Source organism: Micrasema longulum, unplaced genomic scaffold, assembly GCF_059751315.1.
Source record: "Micrasema longulum isolate JH-2025_06_02 unplaced genomic scaffold, ASM5975131v1 h1tg000579l, whole genome shotgun sequence".
Taxonomy (NCBI): Eukaryota; Metazoa; Arthropoda; class Insecta; order Trichoptera; family Brachycentridae; genus Micrasema; species Micrasema longulum.
The window spans coordinates 145,015-170,363 of NW_028277775.1; the positions used below are offsets into that span (position 1 = coordinate 145,015).

Here is a 25,349-nt window from a genome sequence, read left to right on the forward strand (position 1 = left end):
GCCGTGCTTCTTGCTAACAACAAAGAGGAACCGCAATTCTTGCTAACAAAGGTCTACGATGTATGCAAGGGAAGCGATTTGCTGATGAATGTTGATAAATCGAATGTGATGGTTTTTGAAAGAAATGAAAGTACGACTAAATGTGAAATCACTGCGAATGGAGTTTTACTAAAACAAGTAGAGGAATTTGTGTATCTGGGAAGTATGTTTACTAAGGATAGAATGACTGTGAAAGATATTGAAAGGAGAGTGAGTGCTGGGAACAGAGTGAACGGAGCACTTAAATTAACCTTGGCAAATAAATGTTTGTCGCAAGAGGCAAAATTAGCATTTCATAACGGAGTCCTGGTCCCGAACCTGATGTATGGGAGCGAAGTATGGACTTGGAAAAACAGGGATGAAAGTAGGCTGAATGCTGTCAAAATGCGATCTCTCAGGCGAATGTGTGGTAAAATTATGTACGATAGATGCACAAATGTTGAGATCCGTACCTTATGTAAGGCTGAGACAAGCATTATCGACTAAACCAAGAAAGCAGCTCTGCGCTGGTTTGGACATGTAGAACGAATGGACAGCGAAAGAACGGCTAAGAATATTTACAATGCGAATGTTGATGGATACAGAAATAGAGGTAAACCGAGAAAGACGTGGCATGACCAAATCAAACAACAACTACTTAAAGATGGACATGTCAAAAATCGGAATAATCGGCGCGCGTGCATGAAAAGACGTAGAAGAAGCGAGATCTGTATGCAAAGAGACCCTTACGGGGAAACGGCGTGATGGTTTGTTGTTATTATCTTTAGTCAATCATTAAGAAATATAAATAAATCTACACTTTAATGTTTTGTAAGGGTATAGTTTCATCTCCACCTCTTTTTTGATTATTTGCTTTTTTTAATTTCCGGATAATCTCTTCTAGCGTTTTGCCTTTCGTCTCTGGGACACAAAAATATACGAATATCACTCCGGAGTAGCTAACACACGCGAACATCCAAAACACCATGTGAACACCGATGCTATCCACCAGTCCCTGGTATAATTTAACCACGAAGAAAGCCATCGTTGCTCCTATGATGGTGAAAAACGCGGACGCTACGCTCTTCACGTTGGTCGGGAAAATTTCAGATTGAAGTACATAAGGGAGACTTCCAATCCCGATGGAAAATAGCACGTTAAAGCCTAATATTCCCGCTATAGGAGACCAAGACCATAGTGACTCTGTCGGACTTAAGGACATTCTGAATGTAGAAATAAATCCCTACAGACGTCAGCGACATACCAGTTCCGAGTGATGATATAAGAAGCAATGGTTTTCTGTCCATTTTGTCGACAAGTACGGTTGCCCCGAGCCCTGAAAAACAAACCCAATTTTTAAACAAATTTTAAATTGTGTTCTAATTGACAAAACGTGTATTTACATACTGAATACACGCTTACAAAGCGATCTCTTGGCGCGCTGTAACGCGTATTTAGAGCGTAAAAGTTCGGAATACCAGGTTTTTATACTTGTAAAGGGGTCGCGCATACATACATCGTACTGTGTCCAAAAGTACCCCTCTACCCGACATCCAGCCTGCGCGCATGCGTGAAGTGGCCGCGGCACTCATTTATGAGTAGTTTAGTCGGCTTCAGTGAGATGCGCGCATGTGACATGTTAGGAATTGACAATCATGATGTAAAAGTTCGTGACGTCGTTCTAATTAAATTTAAACAGTCACAAAGGTCGAAATTTTAAACGCATCGTGACGTATTAGGGACGTGGCCAACGTAATAAACCGTTTTCGCGGGAATTGAAAATGAATAAATAAAAAATGTGTTTTATGCTACTAAAAAGTACGATTTTTTTTTTAATTTCACAGTATTTCATTGATCCTGATTAATTTATAATGACAGACATTTTCCTATTATAGTGCTTTTGTTAATATTAGGTAATTATGGTATATTTTACATTTAAATGTCAATTTTTTAAGAGATATTAAATGAAAAATGATTACCGGCAACCAACTGAACCACTCCGTATATAATGCTCGCCGTAGCTCCAGATATGGTCATGCTCGCCTGTCTGAATATCGTCTCCAAATACGTTTGAATAGCCAGGCTACCGGTCATCTGTTGTAAACATTTCAGCCCTACAAACCAATTCCTAAAGTAAACTTCTATTTCTGATATTATAAATTTGTTTCTGTAATGCAAATAATGTTCGTGTATGTGTACGAGACAAAATAAGAAATGAAGAAATAAGGCGCCGAACCGAAGTCGTGGATATCATGGATCGTGCAGCGAAATTGAAATGGCAGTGGGCAGGACACTTGGCGAGGCAAAATGGTGGCAGGTGGACACCCAGAATAATAAAGTGGAGACCGTGGGCAAACAAAAGAAGTGTTGGAAGGCCACAGAAAAGATGGGTCGACGACATTGCCTCGATAGCCGGAAAAACGTGGATGATGAAAGCGGGTGATAGGAAGGAATGGAGACGTTTGGAAGAGGCCGCCATTGAGCAGTGGAGAGAATAAGGCTGCAGAAGAAGATGAAGAAGAATGCAAATAACTTACCAAACATCGCGATCACCCCTCTTCTGTAATCCCGTTTAGTCAAAAGTTCTTTGATGGATGTCTTTTTTACCAAATCTATTTCCACTTGCGCCCTCATGTCCTTTAATTAATTTTCCACTCTCTAAAAACAAAATGAAATGAGAATATCTTGGCTCAAACAAATATATGTACATTTTAAGTTTTAATATTAGCACTAATTCTTCCTGTAGCAATTATTTAAGTTTTTAAGTGTATAGTCACATACTGACCATGTCTTTGCGGGATATTTTGTAGTTATAATATTTATTATAAAAATAAAACAAAACTGCTAATGACAGGTCATAAGCCCTTTAAATGCCAAGATTTCCACATTCCCCAATAATTCCTTTATCTCGGTTGAGAAATCTAACAAATCATTATTTCCTTCGTTTCTGTTGATATAATGGTTTATAAATAAACAGTTTTGGGCAAGAGTGGGCGTGCTGTTTGTAACCCTTATGGCTTCTAGAAGTTTTAAGCTTTTACCTCAGCCGTTTTCATACCCCTTAGCTTCATCAGACTCCTCGCTGCAGCGTCGTTATCCCGGATCTTGAGATAAAAATCCGGAGACTCTGAAAATAAGAGTAAAATAATACAATTAAAATGAAAGAATAGCAATTTACTTGAATATATTTTTAATATAAGAAAAAAAGACACATATATAAATAGTGTGTGCTCATAAACGTAATCAAAACAAGATAAAAAATAAAACAAAGTAAATCGAAAATTTTAATTCATGTCTACAGAAAAAATAAATAATAAGAAAATTAAAAGTACCTTTTAAAATTAAGGTCTAAAAATGTAAATAAAATAAGAAAGAAATAAAAGAAATGGTAAGAAAATAACAAAAATGTATTCAATGAGAGAAAAAAAATGTTTTACATAAATACTAAATCAATATAGGAACGTTTTGTCTACTAACCACTTACGTAATAAAAACATAATTTTATTTTTACGATGACATGTTTTCATGTCAAGTGGCAACATTTTAAATATTTTTGAAACAATATAATCCAACGTACGTTGTCCATATTTATTTTTAAATTTTGGCAGAACTAGGCCATCAATAGATGTAAATCTTTAAATTTATTTCAACAGAGAGGGAAAATTTTTTGAGAAGGGAATATGGAAGTCTAGGCATTTACAGGGCTTATGACCTGTCATTGGCTGGTTTAAGTGGCCACTTTACACACTGTGTAACATTCACCATTCCGCCCAAGTTTGAACATCCACATTTCCTCAACTCTTCCATCTGTTGACTTTTGTGAAGTAAAAGAGCTGAAACCTTTATCACGTGGGTGAGATTCATCCGGCTGAACCAAATCACCTACTAGGCAACGCCTGAAAACAATTTTTCAATTTTTATACTTCTTCTTTTACCAGGTAGTAATTCAACAATGTTTGATTATGTCCAAATGCTTGCAGACTGGCTGGATTTACACAGTGTGTAAAGTGGCCACTAAAACCAGCCAATGATAGGTCATAAGCCCTGTAAATGCCTAGACTTCCATATTCCCTTCTCAAAAATTTTTCCCTCTCTGTTGAAATAAATTTAAATATGAACAACTTCCTAGGGAGGAAATCCAGCCAGTCTGCAAGCATTTGGACATAATCAAACATTGTTAGATGTAAATCTTGTTAGCTGTGGTCTAATTTATTTTTATATATTGAGCTGAACATCTGTTGGAGAATAATTATGCTCCATAAAATACCCTTAACTGGTAAAACATTTAATTTATTATACATAAATGGAGTACTATTTTTTGATTGTATACATAATTCATTTTCAAATATATAATTCTTTTTGCAAAGGTCAAACTCGGCTCTTCTCGCCAAAACGGGTGCACTTTATTCATGAATGCGATTTTCAAAAATGTATTGAATGTCAGTTAATATTATATTATATTAGTATTTCTGGTAGATCGTAGAAAAAAGATTTTTGCTTCTAACTTTATTTTAATATCCGTTTGAAAATATTTAATATCTACGAACACGCGCGGCGCAAAATCTACATTTCACTGAAAACCGCACGTAAATCGGTTAAGGAAGAATATAGTGACATCACACGTACAGAAGAATGATATATTTAAAGATTTGAAACAAAAATAAACCAAAAAGCTACACTATTCTATGATGAGAGGAGAGGGGAGGGGGAAGAAAGAAGGAGAAAAGAAAAACTCAAATATTAAATGGCGGAATCTTGATTTAAATGTAAATAAAAAGGGCGTCTCTGACATTAGTGGGTAGATTATTTCACGACCGAGCAGCTACTATTCTAAAAGAGGCGGCAGAAGAAAATGAGCAGTGATAGGGATCTTCGTTACTACAACAAAGAGATATTCCATCTTTGTGATAGAGGTTGGAAGAACTCTTTCATATAAACAAACGAAGTGAGATTATTAAAATAATTGTGAAGAAGTGATAAAATGTGAATGTTTCTTCTATGCCCGATCATGCCAATGTAGTTGCGTGAGTTTTTCGGTTGTGTTGAAATTTGCGAAGATCAAAGATGTACTACAGACATTCTACAATCAAGTATGATTTACACTACTTATAATAACATTTTAAAGTCTCATTTGAAAGAAAATCAAACTAAACATTGTTTTTTTAACTACAGTAGATTTTTGTTTCGATAAAATGGTTTAAAAATAGTTTGCCCCCTTTGCCCTCTCATTACTTAGTCATATGTAAATCTTTATACATAAAAATTAATGTATGTACTCGTATGTTTGTCCTTTATAGACTCAATAACTACTGAGCCAATTTATATGCGATGTTTAGCAAAATAATCTAATTTACGTGAATTAGGATTGTAAATGATAATATCTTCAATATGTTCATCAGAAAAAAAGTTATGAGCGAATATGTGTTTTTTATCGAACTTCCAGGGCTGCATTCGTCTAAAATGCATATATTGAAAAATTCGGAGGATGTTTTTTTTTTGCATATTAAAAAAGTTTGTAAGTATTTTAATGTTTGCAAACATCAATTATTTTTAATGGATACTGAATTGATTCAAATCTTTACAATTTCTTAATTTCTAATGGATTTTTAGTAATGTTCAAATAATTTTAACTGACATTTGATACATTTTTGAAAAACGAATTCTTACACAAAATGCACCACTGTTGGTAAGTAGCGCAGAGTTTGACATTTGTATAAAAATTCTATTTTTGAAAATAAATCATTTGAATGTTTTGGAATTCAACCACAAACAATTACCTAGGTACCGATTTAAATTCAACTTTTGAATATTAATAATTTTTAGTTTTGAATTCAATCATAACGATTTGTGCCAGCAAGGGTTTATTCCTTCTCATTTTGAGATCATATTTTCAATGTCAGAGTATAATTTGCATTTTATACTAAACCGAAATTTATAAGAAAGCATAAATTTGCGGATTATTATTTATTTATTATTAAATAGAATTTTGTCAAAAACACCTTACCAATACATAAAATACTTGCCTATTATAATGGATACATATGTAGATAAATGAATAAATATATTTATGATGTCTATGCACGCGTATTTTAATTTGATAACGTTTTTTTCTGACATCACGTTTTGAGGCAGCAGTGGGTCGTATGTTTTCAAATAATCTATTTCTATAACATTAAACTCAAAATCTTCACTGTGTAAATCTTCTTAAATTATCGAAAATCAAACTCTTGTATTATTATTGTGCCTGTCGGTAATACAAATAATGGCTTTAGCAAAGTTCACCGTAATGTCCCGAGCGGATGAGTGTCAGTGGTTATTCCTATTTATGGTATCGAATATTACCTATGTAGATGCATATAATAAAAAAATTCAAAATATAGAAACAGGACGTGCGAATTGAAGAATATTTTTTTCTAGAAGTACTTTGAATAAATAATGTTAGTTTATCCAGAGAATGCGCATCTTGAACAACAGCAACTTTTAATATTTTACCGTTTTTGCTTGTAAATGTAATTTTTAATACTATTGAAATATTATTTGTGTTTTTTAATACTTTTTTAGCTTGTATTATGTATATGTAGTTTTAATATGTTTTAGATATTTTTTAAACTGTATCGGATGCACATATTTTGTTAATTTCAATAAAACTTTTTTTATTCCTGCAATTTTTAACATTCGCACTCTCGTACTAGTTCAGTTTGTATTATACATACATGTAATTTTTAAACTTTTTATATTTTTTAATTTTTCTTTCCCAGATTGTAGAATGTATACATCATTTTGAATTTATTTCCATACTTAGTATTATATTTATTTTGTTATTTTTAAATATTTTTCATACCCTTTTAATTTGTAGTGTATCATAATTTTTATTCTGCTTTTGTAAATAATGTTATAGTTTAAAATATAAAAACGTCTTTAAAAAAATATTGTTATCTGCATGTCCCTTAGTGAGTTTTTTTTTAAAAACTCTTTGGGAATATTATTTAAAATTATGTATAATATGTTTTCAATTGAAAAAAAAAAATTATGTTCATTTTGAACCAACGCAACGTACGCGTGATGTCCTACCTACCTTGTTTATTCATTTATTGTTGACAATACATCGTATGTACTGCATTTTGTGGTTACCTACCGTATTATATGGGGCTCGTTGCACATTATTCATTCAATTTGTACCAATTAAATTTTAAATTAAAATGCTTTATTCAGAATAATGTTTTTAAACTTATTATAATTTTCAAAAATACAATTAAAACATTACAACATTTCTTATTTATTATATTTTTTAAATGGCTTTGAAAGTGGGTATAAATATATTTTTTAGTTTTTTTATAGTAAACCTCTTACCGAGTTTTCTCCTATACGTTTTTCAATATAAATACATGTTTTAAATAACATTTTTTACCTACGCACCCATACACACGTACCCTCACCCTTTTATTCACACACATTCATATACACACACATGAATACAAACGTCGCCCGCATACCATTTGGGAAACTTTTTTCTTATGTATTATATTATTACAATATTTTGAGTTTGCCTAAATGTTTGTAGACAAAAGACTGGAATTTACCCCCTAGAGAGTCATTCAGATTAACAAATTACAACAGAGATGATGATCATTTTAGAAAATGGAAGTCTAGGCATTTACCGGGCTTATGACCTATCGTAGGCTGGTTTAAGTGGCCACTTTACACACTGTGTAACATTAATAAATACTTTAATAAAACCAACTGGTCCAAGGAAAAGTTTAAAATTTTAAAAATTGTTTTCAGGCGTTGCCGAGTATGGGAAATAATTCGATTGAATTAATCTCTTCACAACAATAAAGGTTTCAGCTCTTTAACTTCACTCATATCAACAGATGGAAGAATTGAAGAAATTTGGATGTTCAAACATAGGCGAAATGGTGCATGTTATACGGTGTGTAAAGTGGCCACTTAAACCAGTCAACGACAGGTCATAAGCCCTGTAAATGCCTAGACTTCCATATTCCCTTCTCAAAAAAATCTCCATCTCCGTTGTAATTTGTTAATTGTATTATTAGATTGACAGTGGATTTTTAAATTGGCTCTAGTATTTTTAATATATGTTTTCTTATTTTTTATGTAATAGCTGTAAAAATTCCGAATAAATAACAAATAAACAAAACATAATATAAATTAATAGTATTGTGCATTGTCACGCTGGTTGACTGCTAAACAGTGAGGAATTTTATCTGCCTTTCTTACAACGTAATCAACAAACGGTTCATTATTTCTAAACTTTAATATCTTGAAGTGGAATTGCTTCGTTTCCCCTTTTGGGTTCTCCTTTGGCCCTGTTTAATCCAGAAATAATTTCTTCCAAAGTTTTGCCCATAGTTTCTGGGACACAGAAATAAACAAAGATAACCCCGGAATAACTAACAAACGCGAACATCCAAAACACCATATGGACGCCGATTCCATCCACCATTCCCTGGTACAGCTTGGCCACGAAGAAAGCCATGGTCGCTCCGAATATTGTGAAGAAGGAAGACGCCACACTCTTGACATTGGTTGGGAAAACCTCCGACTGTATAACGTAGGGCAGGTTTCCTAGGCCAATGGCAAACAGAACGTTGAAACCGATGATTCCAGAAATAGGCATCCACGACACTGCATCCATCGTGGCTTGGCCAGACTTGAGGATGTTTTGCATGTAAAAATATACTCCAACGGCGGTAAGAGAAATTCCAGTTCCCAGAGAGGAAATAAGCAATAATGGTCTCCTACCCATCTTATCCACGAGACCAGTCGCTACAAAACCTGAAATTGAATAATCAGTCAGTCAAACACAACGCATGACGTTCAATTTTGATATCTATTATTGTTAGTTGAAAATGTTTCTGCGTAACGTAGTTGGCAGTTAAGATATGGGGGTATTAGAAGCTTACTTGGAAATCTCCACCAAAAACGTAAAATTAGTTATTGATGCCAAATTTAAAATACTCATTTGGTCATAATATTCATAATTACAATACGCGTTATTCAGGGAATCTTCATGTGTCTAAGTTTCGCTCAACAAAGTTTGGCAGTAGGTCCTTGGAAAATATTGGCTATTCCGAATATAATAAACTACCTGAAGAGCACGAAAAACTGAATAAAAAATCCAGAAGTGTCGCAATTAAAAAATGTTTCTTAAATCTTTTTGATAGTGATAATTATTAATGTAGTTTATATAAGATGGTGTTTTATATTTCTTATACAATAATGTTTTCTTTTTATTTCGGATGTATTAATTTGTATGATATTATGTATCTCAGTAACTCCTCCATTGGAGATTTCTAAGTTTGCTTTTAATACCATCATATCCAATTTGAAAATAATAAAAATACTGGAAAAAATATCACAAAAAGCGCCTCACGTCCCATAGAAAATTAATTATATAGAGATGGAATATTGATACAAAAACACGCAAAATTTATACATACATGATTCCGTTTGTTTTTTATCACAGCTGCTTTTCTCTAGTATTATGTATTCAATATATTGTAATAATTTGCATTCTACATTTTTGTTTTACAGTTTTGCAGTTCATTAAAATTTACCATTAATAAATTTACTAATTCGAGATTGTTTAAATAATAATAATAATTCACTAATTTTTTTTTCATGTATCAACACATGTCTAATAATATTGTTATTTCAAGGTAATAGATTTCTCTGAAATATATGCTGTCTGCCTAACAAGGCGAAACCTGTTTTAAGGTAGACGTTTCGATACTGGAATAAATGATTTATTTTATTTTATTTTTATTTTATTTATTTGGATAACCAACAGCTTTAATTATCTCACATTTATATAACAAAACAAATAACAAATAAGCCAATTACAGGTTTTCACAAGTAGCATCACAGTAAGTTAAAAAAGATTCTCGAACATAAAATGAATAGTAATTAAATGTAAATTTAAAAGAAAAGAAAAAAATACTACGAGTTATTTCGAAAGCAAACGCCGTACGTTATTAAGATTATTTGCAAATAAATCTATGTTAAATGATTTATTTATAACATTAAAATTATTAAAAGTTCGCCATAAATACGAATTTTGCCTATAATTAGATGAAACAAGAGGTATGTGAAGAAGAGGGTTATTTCTTAAAACTTTGGAAGGAACATTGATAGAAAGTTTGCAAAGTAGTTCAGGACAGTCAATTGAACCAGAGGCAATTTTAAGTAAATAAATTATATCCGCTATTTCACGACGTTTTTGCAGAGGCAGTAGGTGATGTTTTTTACATATATGAATATACTGGTCAGATTTAAACTCAAGTTTCAACCGGAAACACATGAACTTTACGATTTTTTTAAAAATATTTTCAATGCGTGATATCTGCACATTGTACATAGGATTCCATATTTGTGATGCATATTCTAAGTTGCTTCGCACTAATGTACAGTAAAGGATTTTAAGTGTCTTTGCCATAGTGAACGACGTAGAGCTACGCATAACAAAGCCAAGCGCACGCGATGAATTTTTTATGATGCTGTCAACATGGGCGTCAAAAAGTAATTTACTATCATGGAAGACACCTAGATCCTTTACACATAATGAGCGTTGGAGGTTTTGACCCTTAAGCACATAGTTAGTACGTAAAAATTTTACTTTGCGACTAAATGTAATAACTGAACACTTAGAAGGATTAAGGTCCAAGCAGTTGGAGTTGCAGTAATCCTCTAGACGGTCGAGATCTGACTGCAGATCAAAGACGTCAGCTGGGGTCTTGATTGTTGCAAAAATTTTCATGTCGTCAGCAAAACAAAGCAAACGCGAAGAGGTAAAGCATTTTAAAGATTTAACAAACAAGACCTATAATAGTACAGGCAGATGGCGTATTATACATTAATAATTTGCTTTCGTGCTTATAAATGTGTTTAAGCAATTTTTCAAAATTAGGTATCTCTTTATTTCATTTCACACGATAAGTTGAGGTATCGCGTACATATTTGTAAATTTAAATAACAATGTTATGAAACTACCTGCAATCAATTGGACAATTCCATACAAGATGCTTGCTGTAGCTCCGGACATTTTCATACTTGTTTGCCGAAATATGGTCTCTAAGTACGCCTGGATGGCCAGTGTTCCCGTCATCTGCTGAAGAATTTTCAACCCTGTAAACCAACCCAGTTATTTTTAGTCATTTCGCTACTTTGAAACGTGATTAATTTGAATAAATTTCAACTTACCAAACATGGCGATAACGCCTTTTCTGTATTCGCTTTTAGTCAAAAGTTCTTTGATCGTTGTCTTCTTCCCCATATCTTTTTCCACTTGCTCTTTCATTTCTTTCAAATCATTATCAATCAACTGTAAAAAAAGCATTTTTAATGTTTATTTCTTTTTTTGATGTCTGCAAATTTTCAACGTTTCTTTAACCAACATTAGCCATTGCAAAAAAAAAATCAAGGAATTTATTTTTCTCAATTAGTGTAGGGTGTAGCGGTATATTTTCAGACCTTCCTAGCATATCCTCTCTTTAATCACTGCTATAAAAAGTCCTCTAAATGCTTAGACTTTCACATTAATAATTCCCTCATTTTTGAGATATCGGTGTCTTGAGATAATTACTTCAATCTTTTAGACTTCTACGCATTATGTAATATTATAATTATTTTATTTGAATTTTTTTTTCTTAATAATTATCAAAATGGAGTAAATCCTTTATTTCTCGGACTAGCATCCCTTCTATAAACCCCTACCACTCCCCTACACAGCCTCTTCTTTTTTCCTCAGTTTTTTTATCTATTTTTTGTAGGAGAGGGGTAGGGGTTTGTGGAAGGAATGCTTGTTCTAGAAATCAAAGATTTACTCCATTTTTAAATGACAAAAAAAATATTACGACTTTTTAAAAGCTTCACTATGAAGAATGTTCCTCTGAAGTTTCGCGGTCTAGCCCCTCAAAAACGCGTATGGACAAGGGGCCCGATTGCAATGGAAAGTTAAACAGGTTATTTTCCAATGCGAAATATATGAAGAATGGAAAAGCGCAAGGTTTTGATAATGTTGCAACAGAGTTTATAAAGGCGGATGGTGAAATAATTTTTGTATGATGTTTAGAGAAAGAATACACTCCTCCAGACTGGAGAAGGGCTGTTGTTATGCCTCTATACAAGGGAAAAGGTTTAAGGGTGGAATGCAGAAATTATAGAGCAATCAGCCTCAGAAGAATACTGATTGAGAGAGTAAAAAAAGTTACTAAGGATAGAATGTAGGATATTCAGAGCGGTTTTATGAATGGAAGAGGATGTATGGATCAAATATTTGCTTTACGAAACGTGACAGAGAAATTTCTTGCTAAAAACCAAAAGCTTTTCTGTGCATTTGTAGATTTGCAAAAAGCGTTTGATAGAGTTGACGGAGAAAAATTATGAAAGGTGTTATCGGAGTATGGAGTGAGCGGAAATCTAACACGAGCTATTGCTTCTCTGTATAAAGACAGCACAGCATATGTTAGGGTAAACGGATCATACACATCGTGGTTTGACATTCATAAAGGAGTGAAACAGGGATGTGTGATGTCACCATGGCTGTTCAACGTGTATATCGATAACTGCATGAAAGAACTGAAAGGCTTAAGAATGGGAGCAAGAATAGGTGATTTAAATGTCAATTGCCTTTTGTATGCTGACGATGCCGTGCTTCTTGCTAACAAAAAAGAGGAACCGCAATTCTTGCTAACAAAGGTCGACGATGTATGCAAGGGAAGCGATTGCTGATGAATGTCGATAAATCGAATGTGATGGTTTTTGAAAGAAATGAAAGTATGACCTAATGTGAAATCACTGTGAATGGAGTTATACTAAAACAAGTAGAGGAATTTGTGTATCTGGGAAGTATGTTTACTAGGGATGGAATGACTGTGAAAGATATTGAAAGGAGGGTGAGTGCTGGGAGCAGAGTAAACGGAGCACTCAAATCAACCTTGGCAAATAAATGTTTGTCGCAAGAGGCAAAATTAGCAGTTCACAACGGAGTCCGGGTCCCGACCCTGATGTATGGGAGCGAAGTATGGACTTGGAAAAACAGGGATGAAAGTAGGCTGAATGCTGTCGAAATGCGATCTCTCAGGCGAATATGTGGTAAAACTATGTACGATAGATGCACAAATGTTGAGATCCGTACCCTATGTAAGGCTGAGACAAGCATTATCGACAAAATCAAGAAAGGAGCTCTGCGCTGGTTCGAACATGTAGAACGAATGGACAGCGAACGAACGGCTAAGAATATTTACAATGCGAATGTTGATGGATGCAGAAAAAGAGGTAGACCGAGAAAGACATGGCATGACCAAATCCAACAAATACTTGAAGATAGACATGTCAAAAGTCGGAATAATCGGCGTGCGTGCATGAAAAGATATATGAATGTAGAAGAAGCGAGATCTGTATGCAAAGATAGAGTTATGTGGCGTTCTATCCTCTCTGCCTACCCTTACGGGGAAACGGCGTGATGGTTTGTTGTTGTTGTCGTTGTCTATAAAGTAAAATCAAATTTTCTCAACGAAAATGACATGTGTACATTCGGATGATGAAGTACTATCGTCAGCAAAATGCAATTGAACATGTCTAAAAATATATCAATATTCAATTTTTCATATTGACAATTGAATATAACGTTGTTGACTTCCCATTGTCTTACGGGCCGAGGGCCGTTTTCAATTGGTTTATTTTACCTCTGTAGTTTTCAACATTTTAAGTCTCATCATTGTCTTTTCTGCCCGCTCCACGTTATTTTTCTTCAGGTGGTAATATGGGGACTCGGGAATCCAAAGAGACGACAGGAAGAATATGACCGGAGCCACAAAACACATCCAGTTGATGGTGCTGTACGAGACGAAGGGGCCCACTGCGTACATGATTAGGTTGCCGAGATTGGCCATGCCGATAATGAGGCTCCCGAGGGCCCCCCTGATCCTTTTGTTCGCAATTTCCCCCATGTAAATAGAAATCTCCTGGGAAAGAGAAAAAAACGTATTTAATATTTTGGAAAAAAACTACGTATTTTTGCTCTACGACAAGCTGAACTTTCTGATGAAGTGTATTTTATAAGAAAATTCAGCACTGTAGTGCTACGGAAAATTGTATGTATGTATTGTTTTCTTACACGCGGTAAAAATTAGAGCATTTGATTAAGAGCTTCAGAAATTGGATACAATAAATGTTTCCTTGCGCGCGGTAAAAATTGGAGCATAATTAAAATTCTTAAAAACTACTTTGAACGACGTCACTGGTTCAAATGAATCAACCAATGATAAGAGAGTTATGGAATATTTCCGGTTTGCTTACTGTTAATGGACCATGGGCAGAACTTGTCAAGAATAAGCGAAGGAGAACCTTTGACGTCACACGCGGAGTTATTTAAAAAATACCAAACTTTGAGAAATCCTAGAGCTGATAATAGTATAAATATTGGAAAAAAAATTGGCTTAGTTCAATAGTCGATTAACAAATAAGAAAAAAAACACAAAAAGAAAATATAAAACTAATTATTCATAGATGGCGCTTTTATAATTCTTTATTGAAAAATGTGATTTTTACGTTTATTTTCAATGGAAATTTTACGAAACTTTGCGGAAACATTACACTTTATTGATTGTAACAAATACCATAACAATATGGGAGTAAGGGCAGCAGACCGGCAAGAATGGAGGAGACTCTTGGATTCAGCCAAGGCCCACACAGGGCTGTCGAGCTTATGATGATGATGATGATGATGTATTAAAAATTTACAAATCACCAAGTTAAAAGTATTACAGTAGAACTCCGTTTATACGAACTCTAGCTATCCATATTGCCAAATATCTAGATCGTTATCAGGAAATAAAAAATAAATAGGTTTTAAATTTTAATTTAATTGTGTAATTAACTTTGCTGGACACAAATAGTTTTTAATGTGATCCGATTCGCTGTGTTATTTCAAAAGCGATAAAATCTTGCACTCATTAATCCGGATAATTGTAGTTTTTCTGTATTATTAAAAACACTAAAAAAATATAAGGAAAGAGTTTAAAATTCATTATCGCTTTTTGAAATCAAACATATATCTTATCAAAGGAAAAACCTATCATCATTATCTTAGTCATCGGAAATATTATTATTTATAAAGAAGAGTTTATCTAGTAAAATCTTTATTGGTAACCTGAAAAACCAGAAATAAAAAAAATATTGGTAATCACCTGTTGAATCTAATATTATCTAATAATGATTGAGATCATTGAGAATACTTTTTCAAGTTTTTAAGACACATTTATTTCAATATCTCATTGGCTGATTTAAGTGGACACTTTACATACTGTAACATTATTTATTTTTGTCTCTGTTTGAACATCAATATACAGGGTGTTCTTTAAACCCTGTCACATCCGAAACCACGAAGATCAGTATGGGCAAGAAGACATATTAGAATATTCAAAAAAAAATTAGAATGCAAAAATTAAAAAAAAAAAAATACAAAAAAAAACAAATGGTTGCTTACTTCTGCAGGGGAGAAGCGAGGGGGACGAGGCCATGTGGTTGACAGTGTATTAGACTTCCCCCTCCCCTCTCTACGCTTCATCCTTACAGAAGTAAGCAACCATTTGTTTTTTTTAATATTTTATTTTTATACATTTTATTCATTCTAAAAATTTATTTTAATGTGCCAATATGTCTTCTTGCTCATATTGATCATCGTGGTTTCGGATGTGACAGGGTTTAAAGAACACACCTGTTTAATGGTGAATGTTATACGGCGTGTAAAGTTTCCAAACATTCATATTTCTTTCTCTAAAATGATCTCCATCTCGGTTGTAATTTGCTAAATATCTAGTTAATTCGATATGCTTTTTTGTGTATGCTTATTTTTTTTTAAATGTTTTAGAAACTAGAGAGACTAGATTTTTAACTGTCCAGCGAGTGAAAATAACAATTAAAAACTATGTTATTAATTTAATATATTATTTAATATATTCCGTTATTATTCAATATATTCCGTTACTTAAAGAATACTTTATTTTACGTCATATTTAAATTTTATTTTGCTGATGTATTTTCTATAAAATATATTCATGTTACTGGAATATTTATTGAAATAAATCCCTGCAAAACTGCGTGTGCAGTTTGGCGGGAATTTTAGTGAACACACATAAAATTGCGTCTGTAAACATTTTTCAACAAAAAAAAAACAATTACAAAACTTCCATATCTTCTTCTCAAAAATTATATCCTCTCTTGTAATATGTTAATTTTGAGAACTCCCTAGGCGATGAAATCTAGTCCAGACATTTCGTTGCCATGACCCGTATTTTTGTCGAGGGAAAAATGGCGGTTTGCCTCATATCAACAAATATAATTTTTCGATCAGTTTTTCATTCATAAGCAAATATTTTGCACACAGACCTACCTGATAAGGTGTGAATTTGGCATTTTCCGGTCCGAAATGTACCAAATGGTGTTTATAATTATAATTCTATAAGCGCACTTAAGTACCTTTAAAAATATTTTCTACTTTTACAAAATCCATAAAAATGTAAATGATGTACTATTTTGTTGTTCAAAATTGACAAAATATTATGTGAAAAATGTTATTTGATGTTAGTTAAAATTCGCAACGGTGTGGCGAGGCGTGGGTGTTTTTTATAAGCTAAAAAAATATTCATATTTATCATCTTACAACCAAAGCCATTGCTCCAGATAGGCCGCTGATGAACCTCGAAGTATACATTAAGTATGGATTTCTCACAAATAGCATCATTCCCTGAAACAAAAAAATATTGTTAGTATAATTCAAAAACAGTTTATTTATAATATTAAATATACATAAGAAAATCACTATGAAAAAGAAAAACTAACTCCTAGCTCTTCGGTTTGATCCCGGGCTCTTACTGTTGCTCTATTCACTATTCACTTAAGCTAGGGTTTCCTAGGACAGCGGTGCCCGTATCTTAACGGCCGTAGTGAACGGTGATGCGATGGGAAGCCGTCGTAACGTCGTCTAGAGAGTGGTTTCATAGGGAAATGGTGTTAAATGGTGTTGATAACACCGTTTTCCTAGGAAACCACACTCTAGTCATCGTTACGACGGCTGTCCACCGCATCACCGTTCACTACGGCCGTTAAAATACGGGCACCGCTGTCCTAGAAAACCCTAGCTTTAGACAAACAAACGCGTCGGCCGCCAGCGCCCTTTTTTATTTGTTATGATAACATAACTTAATCTTTCATTTCCTTAAAACGATCCGGATATTTGGCAATCCGGATGACTGAAGTTCGGTTAAACGGAGTTCAACTGTATTTATTAATTTCTCAGGATGAAATCGCACTAACCCATCTTAAGTTAGGGTTTCCTGGGACAGCGGCGCCCGTATCTTAACGGCCGTAGTGAACGGTGATGCGGTGGACGGCCGTCGTAACGGTGACTAGAGAGTGGTTTCCTAGGAAAACGATGTTGATAACACCGTTCAAAAATAAAACCACTCTCTAGTCATCACTGCGACGGCTGTCCACCGCATCACCGTTCACTACGGCCGTTAAGATACGGTCACCGCTGTCCTAGGAAACCCTAGCTTAAGCGATTAAATTCGCTGGACATGTATAAATTTTTTATGCGATAACGTCTGGCACTCATTAATCCGGGTAATTGGAGTTTCACTGTACTTATTGTGACAATGTTTGTTTAAAAAAAAAATTATTGACCATCAAACTATGCCTAAAAAGACTGTTTTTTTTCAATTTTATGAATCGTAGTATTATCGCTGTGATTTTTTAAAACTTTGTCATTTTGAAATTATACTGCTCGTGACGTCACTATTTCAAGTCAGCGAGTTTTCCTGACATTTAAAAGGAGAAATCCGTACCTATCAAAACACGCTAATCGTTGAAAACATGGCTACCCGGAAACAGAAAAACTATTACAACCTTATTACGCTATAATTGATTGGTTGTTGTTCATTCGAGCCTGTAATATTTCAAAGTAGTTCATTTTCATCAAAACCATCTTTATAATTCTTTTAATACATTTTCGAGAAACTTCGCCGTACATTTCAATGCTCTAATTTTTACCGCGGGCAACTAAACTATTTTTATATCCAATTTCCCATAACACAGGACTTCCACATTTTTATTTAAGTGAGGACCTCAACATCCTCTTATCTTATCATAGACAAATATTATAGAAAATAAACTTCAACACATTGAAAAGCTTTCACAAATTTATAATATTGTTACTAAGTGGAAATTGGCACGGTTGATTTTATTATTAACACACCCTGCACCCGAGATCCAGTTGCACCAATATAATAAAGTTTAAATGGAAAAATGAGAAGCATGAAAAATGTATTCTTGTAAAACAACCCATTTTGAGAAAAGCGGAACATATATTCAATTTTAAACATTTTTGTCTTAACTTTTTGTGGCGCAACTATAAATTAATATAACTATTTATAATACATTTTAAAATACTTATTTGCATAAGACATGAAGCAATGCATATAGGCATCAATGAAACAAATGAATCGGGTAACCATAAATTAAAAATATTTTTAAAATCCTAAGAGTGCAAATATATTATTTTTATATTTCAAATAGTTTTATTTAGTACTAAAAAAAACGGTGGCGTCAAAAATCAATTCGTAAAAAAAATGTTTATTGCTATCTCGATTTAAAATTTAAAATGTAATTATTCTTCTGAAATTACTTTTCTCTTCGAGGATTGGAATGAATTAGCTCTTCATTTAAGAAATGCACCTTCCCTGGCCACTTTTACGAAACGTCTGAAAACGTTATTATAATATATCTTTAGAACCCTAAAACCATGTTCTTATTAATTATCGTTCCTCGATCCTCTTCCTGTTTCCTTACAAAATCATTCGCTGATTCCACATTTCTCATCATAAATATAATGTGTAAAAAAAAGGTATTTTTTAAATGAGTTTATATGTACGTTTTCTATCTGCCCACTAAAAATCTGGTGTGATTCGAAAACAAATATGAATACTTAAGGGCACATAACCCGCGCGTGGGAAAAAAAATTTCGTCAAAATGGTTCCAGACCACTAACGCATACAATTGCAATTTTTGAACACACACTGTTTCACGTTGCACCAAGGGTCACATAGATTCTTACTTGGCAAATTAATTATTTCTAACTCAGAATGAAATTGGATTACCATTATCATTTAAATACTTATACCTTCGAAACTTAAATTATATGCTCGTCCTTAATCAAGTTTTCACATTTAATTACAAAATAAACGTAAATATTATTCAAAATAACCGTATTTTTTTTGTTTGTAAAAAGTTCCGTGGACTCAGTATCAGAGACGTCCACCGTCCTCGGCGAGTGGAACGTGAATAAATGGACATTTGTAATCTGGCTTTTTTGTATGAAGATTTGTGTAGGATTTTTAAACCCTTAAAATGGCGACAGTTTATACGATATAATGAACCAACAAAACTTATTTTAAAGAAAAAGAAACATGAGACTTGGACGAAAATTTAAGCATTACGATAAACTAAAAAATAAGATCGTACCATATTTACAAATACGTTAATTACCTATTCGAAAAATGGCTGTTTTTAGTAATTTCATAATATTTGAGAATTTTTTTCACTAACTTACAAGATAAAAATAAAATAAACAAAAGATATTGAGCCCTAGAAGAAAGTTCAAATTTTGACAAAATCTTTTTAAAATTTGGCTAAGACTACTACAAGTACTTTAAATATCCCATCAAAATATTACATTTTAGCATTTTTCAGGCCACTCCCCCTTAAGTATTTTTTAAGTTAAAATACAAATTATGAACAATTTTTTTCTGACTTGTCTTTTTTTGGTTGGCCGGAAGATATTACTTTTAGCAATGAGTTCGCGAAAGTGCATATATTTTTTAACTTTAAGTTTAATATGTTAAAAAAATAAAAGTTTTCTTTGCTATAAATCCATTATTATTATTTACCGATCCCACAATACCTGGTGCAGCCAGAAGGAGTATCGTCCTCTTCCTTCCAATCTTGTCTCCGAGGTACTGAGCCGCGAGGCAACCCGGCAAGGCGCCAAGGGCCACGAGGGATGCCAACCACGAGCATTGTTCCTGAAAGAAAATTAATTAAGAAATATTACCATAGCTTTGTCCCTTATATTCTAAACGCCATAGCGGCCGTAGAAAACGTTTTTATAGCGTGAATTTAGTATGTAAATACGCTATAATATAGTTTAAAATGTTAGTGACTGTCTTGCTCTACAAGATTCTATTGATTATTTTCATGACTGGTGCAAAATAAATAACCTTGAATTAAATATAAACAAATGCAAAATAATTTCTTATCGTTGATCTAAAAAAAAATATTACTTTTGATTATAAACTTAATGACCAAATTCTTTCCTTTGTAACTTTAATAAGAGATCTTGGGGTGATTCTAGACAACAAACTAAATTTTCATGAACACATTGACATATATCATTAACAAATCGCTTAAATTCTTTGGATTTATTTACAGAGCTACATCCGATTTTGAAAACATATTAACTCTAAAAACACTTTACTACTCATTGGTTCGTTACATTCTTGAATACGTTTCCGTAATATGGTCTCCTTCATATATGTTACTCATATAAATTGCATCGAATCAGTATAGCATAAATTTACAAGAAAAATTGCGTACAAACTAGGAATCACAAGAGATCACTATGACCATACCGGCATAGAACTTTTCCTGAATATTTCCAGTCTCTCACAACGTCAATTTAATGCAGATTTAATTTGCATGTTTAAAATACTTAATAGTTTATTTGATGTCCCGACTATCCTCCAACAAATATCTCAAATGAAATTCTGTTCCTCGGTCATCATAGGACTAATTATGGTTTCGATGCGCCTCTACCGAGAATGATTAGATTTGTAAATAAAAAACCGAGTTCTAAATTATTTTTATTGTAAATTGAGATATTTACAAATAGACTGAAGAAATATTCCCAATTAACTGCCTGTATATTTTTAGTATTAACCTGGATTCCATAATGCCTGTCTAATGTACTCGTATTAACTTATCTTTGCTTTTCTTTGTTGTAATGCTTCTATTATTTGTTACTGTATTATTATTGTTTTTCGTTGTACGATTTGTTTGAACTGAACATTGTCCGTAAATTTGTTAAATGAATAAATAAATACGCGCTACAAAAGTGTTTTCTACGGCCGCGAGAGCGTTCGGAATAGTATCGCGGGAGTGATTGAATCTGAAAATTAACAAACAGCACAGCAACAGTAGGAGCTATTAAAAACCAAGTGAAATCAAATGAAAATATATTGAGCGTGTTATGTTTATTTTTTATACACAGTTTTCAAATGATTTTTGGGTCGCAGGGCGTAGGAATATTAATTTTGCAGAATGATATTTTAATACATATATAATAAAATAAAACATGTGGTGTAGTATATATATCAGACACGAGTTTAATTATTAGAACATAACTAGTTTTAGGTATTAGAATATATTTATATTTACACCATATCCATAACTCCACGCATATCCATAACTCCAAATAACCTAATATTTATGTATATCCAAAAACCTTTCTCAAAAACTCTGTTGAAAATAAATTGATTTCACTTTAATGTATTTAAAATAGCTTTACGCGTAAATACAATGTCATCATTATGTATTAGTTTGTAAAAATTTACTGCAATAATTTGCCTTTTACAATTTAATTCTCCCACATAATTAAATGAAGTGCTTTAAAATGTAAAATTAAATAAACAGGAAATTTTATTAAAAGCATTATATTAACGTTATAACAAAGCAACAACTTAAAAAGAAAAACACAATAATTATATTTATATATAGAAAAACTTAATAATAATAAAACAAATCAATACAAAAATAGGTCCTAGACATTATTCAAATTACAAATAAAAATGTGCAAACGTTTTTAAAATACGGGCGATAAAAAAATATTTTTGTATATTTTTTTTGTAAATTATTTTGGTCGTTTATTATAAAAATGATTTTTTCTTACTAGTAATATTGATTTTAACGTAGGTTATTACGAAAACGACTTGGAATATGGTGTAAAGCTAGGGTTTCCTAGGACAGCGGTGCCCGTATCTCAACGGCCGTAATGAACGGTGATGCGGTGGACAGCCGTCGTAACGGTGACTAGAGAGTGGTTTTATTTTTTAACAATGTTATCAACACCGTTTTCCTAGTAAACCACTCCCTAGTCACCGTTACGACGGCTGTCCATCGCATCACCGTTCACTACGGCCGTTAAGATACCGGCACCGCTGTCCTAGGAAACCCTAGCTTAATTAATACGTTACGACGTACCTTTGTGATTTCAATATTGGCTTCCCCAGATAATAATTTCGGTATAACCGGAGAAGACCATCCGAGCAACATTCCATGGTAGACAAGTGACAACGTTACTGAAAAAATAATTTTCAGCACATGTTTTAATAAGTTGTTTCGAAGATGACATCTTTTTAAAATTATTTTAAAATTTTATTTAATTTTAATGTATTGAAATCTACAGTCATATATACAATAATACGGTTATAATATAATATATACTTAAAACTAGACTAAATGATTTCAAACTTATAATTATCAATATGGTAATACGTCATAAATAAAGTTATATTTTACAAAAATAGAATTTGGAAAATCATTAATAAAATGTAAGTATTTATTTACCATTGTAAATTAAAAAAAATAATAATAATATTAATATTGTATTTACAATTTATGCATATTTATGAAATGATATGCACCTTCGATATAAGTAATCCTTTCCAAAATCGACCGCCATCGTTAACGCTAAGAAATGATTAAAATTGATTTTTTAATTTAATTAAACAATGTTTTAAGTATGTCTAAATGCTTGCAGACTGGCTGGATTTCCTCCCTAGGGATTCAGATCTAAATTTGTTGCCAATAGAAGGAAAACATTTTTGAGATGAGAATATGGAAGTCTACGTATTTATAGGGCTTATGACCTGTTGTTGGCTGGTTTAAGTGGCCACTTTACACGCTGTGTAACATTCACCATTCTGCCTATTTTTGAACACCCACATATCCTCAACTTTTCCATCTGTTGACTTTTGTGAAGTAAAGTAGCTGAAACCTTTATTATGTTGGTAAGATTCATCTATTGTATCTTTGTGCTGATAGAAGGTAATGAAGAAGTACATTATATTCACTTCATTGGATTGTGAAAAAGTGGGAAGTGAATTCTTCACTGACTAGAATTAAATTTATTGGACATGATCAATTTGCCGAAATTATTAAAAAACTTTTTTGAATCCTTGAAATTATTTTTGGAAGCCACCAGATCTGCATATCCGACAAGACCTATGACAGGGCCACGGATAGTAGCGAGAAGCTCCATTCGGTTTTGCACAATTGTATTATTTGGTTAAGGATATAAAAATCCGGCATTCAATTATTTTTATCAGTTTCAGTGCTGCAGAGCAGCGTTTATTTTATAATTAAAAAAATACATACAAGAATTTGTTACCCCCTAAGTCTAAAGAATTTTCGGTGAGACACATTTTTATTTATGACAGGTTTATATTACATTTATTTTATTTATATTTTACAAATTTATTTATAAACAGGCACTATAAAGTATCTAGAAGATATTTCTTCTGTTCTTTTTTTTTCATTTGAAGATATTTCATGTTAATGATGGTTTGTGGGAGATCATTGAACAATCTTGGAACAACGCAATTTAATGTTCGCTCTCCGAAGTAATTTGTAATTCGGGGAACAAACAGGGAGCCCTTAGTTTTTAATCTAGTGTTGTGAGTGTGGGAAACTCTTTTTTTATATTCCGGATCAACAAAGTGATCTACAATCAATTTGTAGTCACAAAGTTGTTTTACCGGTAGGACATTACAGAATTTAAAAATATACACCTTCGCCCATATGTTTCGCCTCATGGATTATGCTATCCGGTACAATCCCAATCCAATTTTCAAACATCGGTTATAAGGCGGACGGATAAAATATAATATTTGCATGGCCTTTCATTTTGACTAGCGAGTTGAGTTAGCTGTCACAACATCGGGAATTTTTATTTATTTCATTTATATTGGCATCGTCGTGGTTTTTGGCCTGTTTTCTACCATGCACGATGCACGAGGTCCCGAGATTCCCGGAAAGGTCGGCAATAAATATTTATTAAAATTTTTTTATTTCACTAAAACATTTCATAGTTAATTAGCTTTTTCACATTTTCTGGATTTACTCTACACATGTTAAATTTTGTATTTTTAAATTTCCGATTACCCTTATTAATTCCCCTATACATATTTAAGTTTATGAGAAAATTTAATGTTTTTTTTAAATCTGTTAATAGACTATTAAACTAAGCCAAAGTATTTAAAAAAATAATTTATATGCTGTATTATCAGCGCTATGACTTTTTTCAGTTTTGTAATTTTTAAATTACTTCGTTTATCACGTCACAAATTCTGGTCAAAAGGTCTGCTGATTGGTCAGTTGAGAACTTGTGACATAGTTTAAAGTAGTTAGTTTTTATTAAATCATTTTGATTATTTTTTTCGTACTTTTTCGAGAAACTTCGCGTACATTGAGTGCCCTAATTTGTACGGCGTGTGAGAAATATTTTTTATATCTAATTTTCCCTATCATTAAACTTCCGCATTGTTTTCTGACAGGTTTAATCATTTTATAGAATCACACCCACATCAATAAAGTTTTCAGCGTTTTTCCGCAACAATATCAATCTACACATAAAATAATTGTAACAATTAGGATGTTCAATCGTAGTCAAAATGGTGAATTCTTATATTGTGCAATGGATCACCCAATTCAATTTTTTTTTTTTTTTAAATAAATATTTGCGTTCTTATGATTTACCCAAATATTTAATTTTGAGGGCCATTTTCAACGAGTAGTAAATAACTCACTATTAGAAAATGACAAGTCGAAAGCTGTTCCGTTTTAAGATATTCTTTACCTAATATTTGAATCCGCAAAAAAAATATTTTAGAAAATTGAAAAGAGACATTATAGAAAAAAAAAGTACTTGTGTGACAATTTTACATGTTAAAAAATGTTGATTGTAAAATAAAAAAGTATTGTTTATGAAATAAAAAATAAAAATCTATCAACATATTGTTACACTGACTTACCGCTAAAGGCTGCTGCATATTGTATTAAAAGTCTTTCTGTCATTTTGTTTTTTTTTACTTATACGTTATTTTGAGATCGGAATTCAGTCTTGATCGGAACACACTCTTGTCAGAGAACAACCTTCTCTCATTCGCTTATAATACTGACTTAAAATAGCCTTGATT

At 32.6% G+C, this 25,349-nt stretch overlaps 1 pseudogene across 1 annotated transcript; it reads right to left on the reverse strand.

The window, feature by feature from the left end:
* Positions 1-832: 832 nt before the first annotated feature.
* On the reverse strand, positions 833-25,349 carry LOC148280444 (facilitated trehalose transporter Tret1-like; annotated as a pseudogene). The gene is made up of 13 exons (XR_015822601.1): positions 25,185-25,349; positions 22,354-22,451; positions 19,986-20,120; positions 16,703-16,786; positions 13,725-14,003; positions 11,239-11,359; positions 11,029-11,163; positions 8,291-8,814; positions 7,449-7,455; positions 3,060-3,145; positions 2,556-2,676; positions 1,998-2,132; positions 833-1,354 (listed from the first exon to the last, which is right to left on the reverse strand). The product of XR_015822601.1 is annotated as a facilitated trehalose transporter Tret1-like (transcript).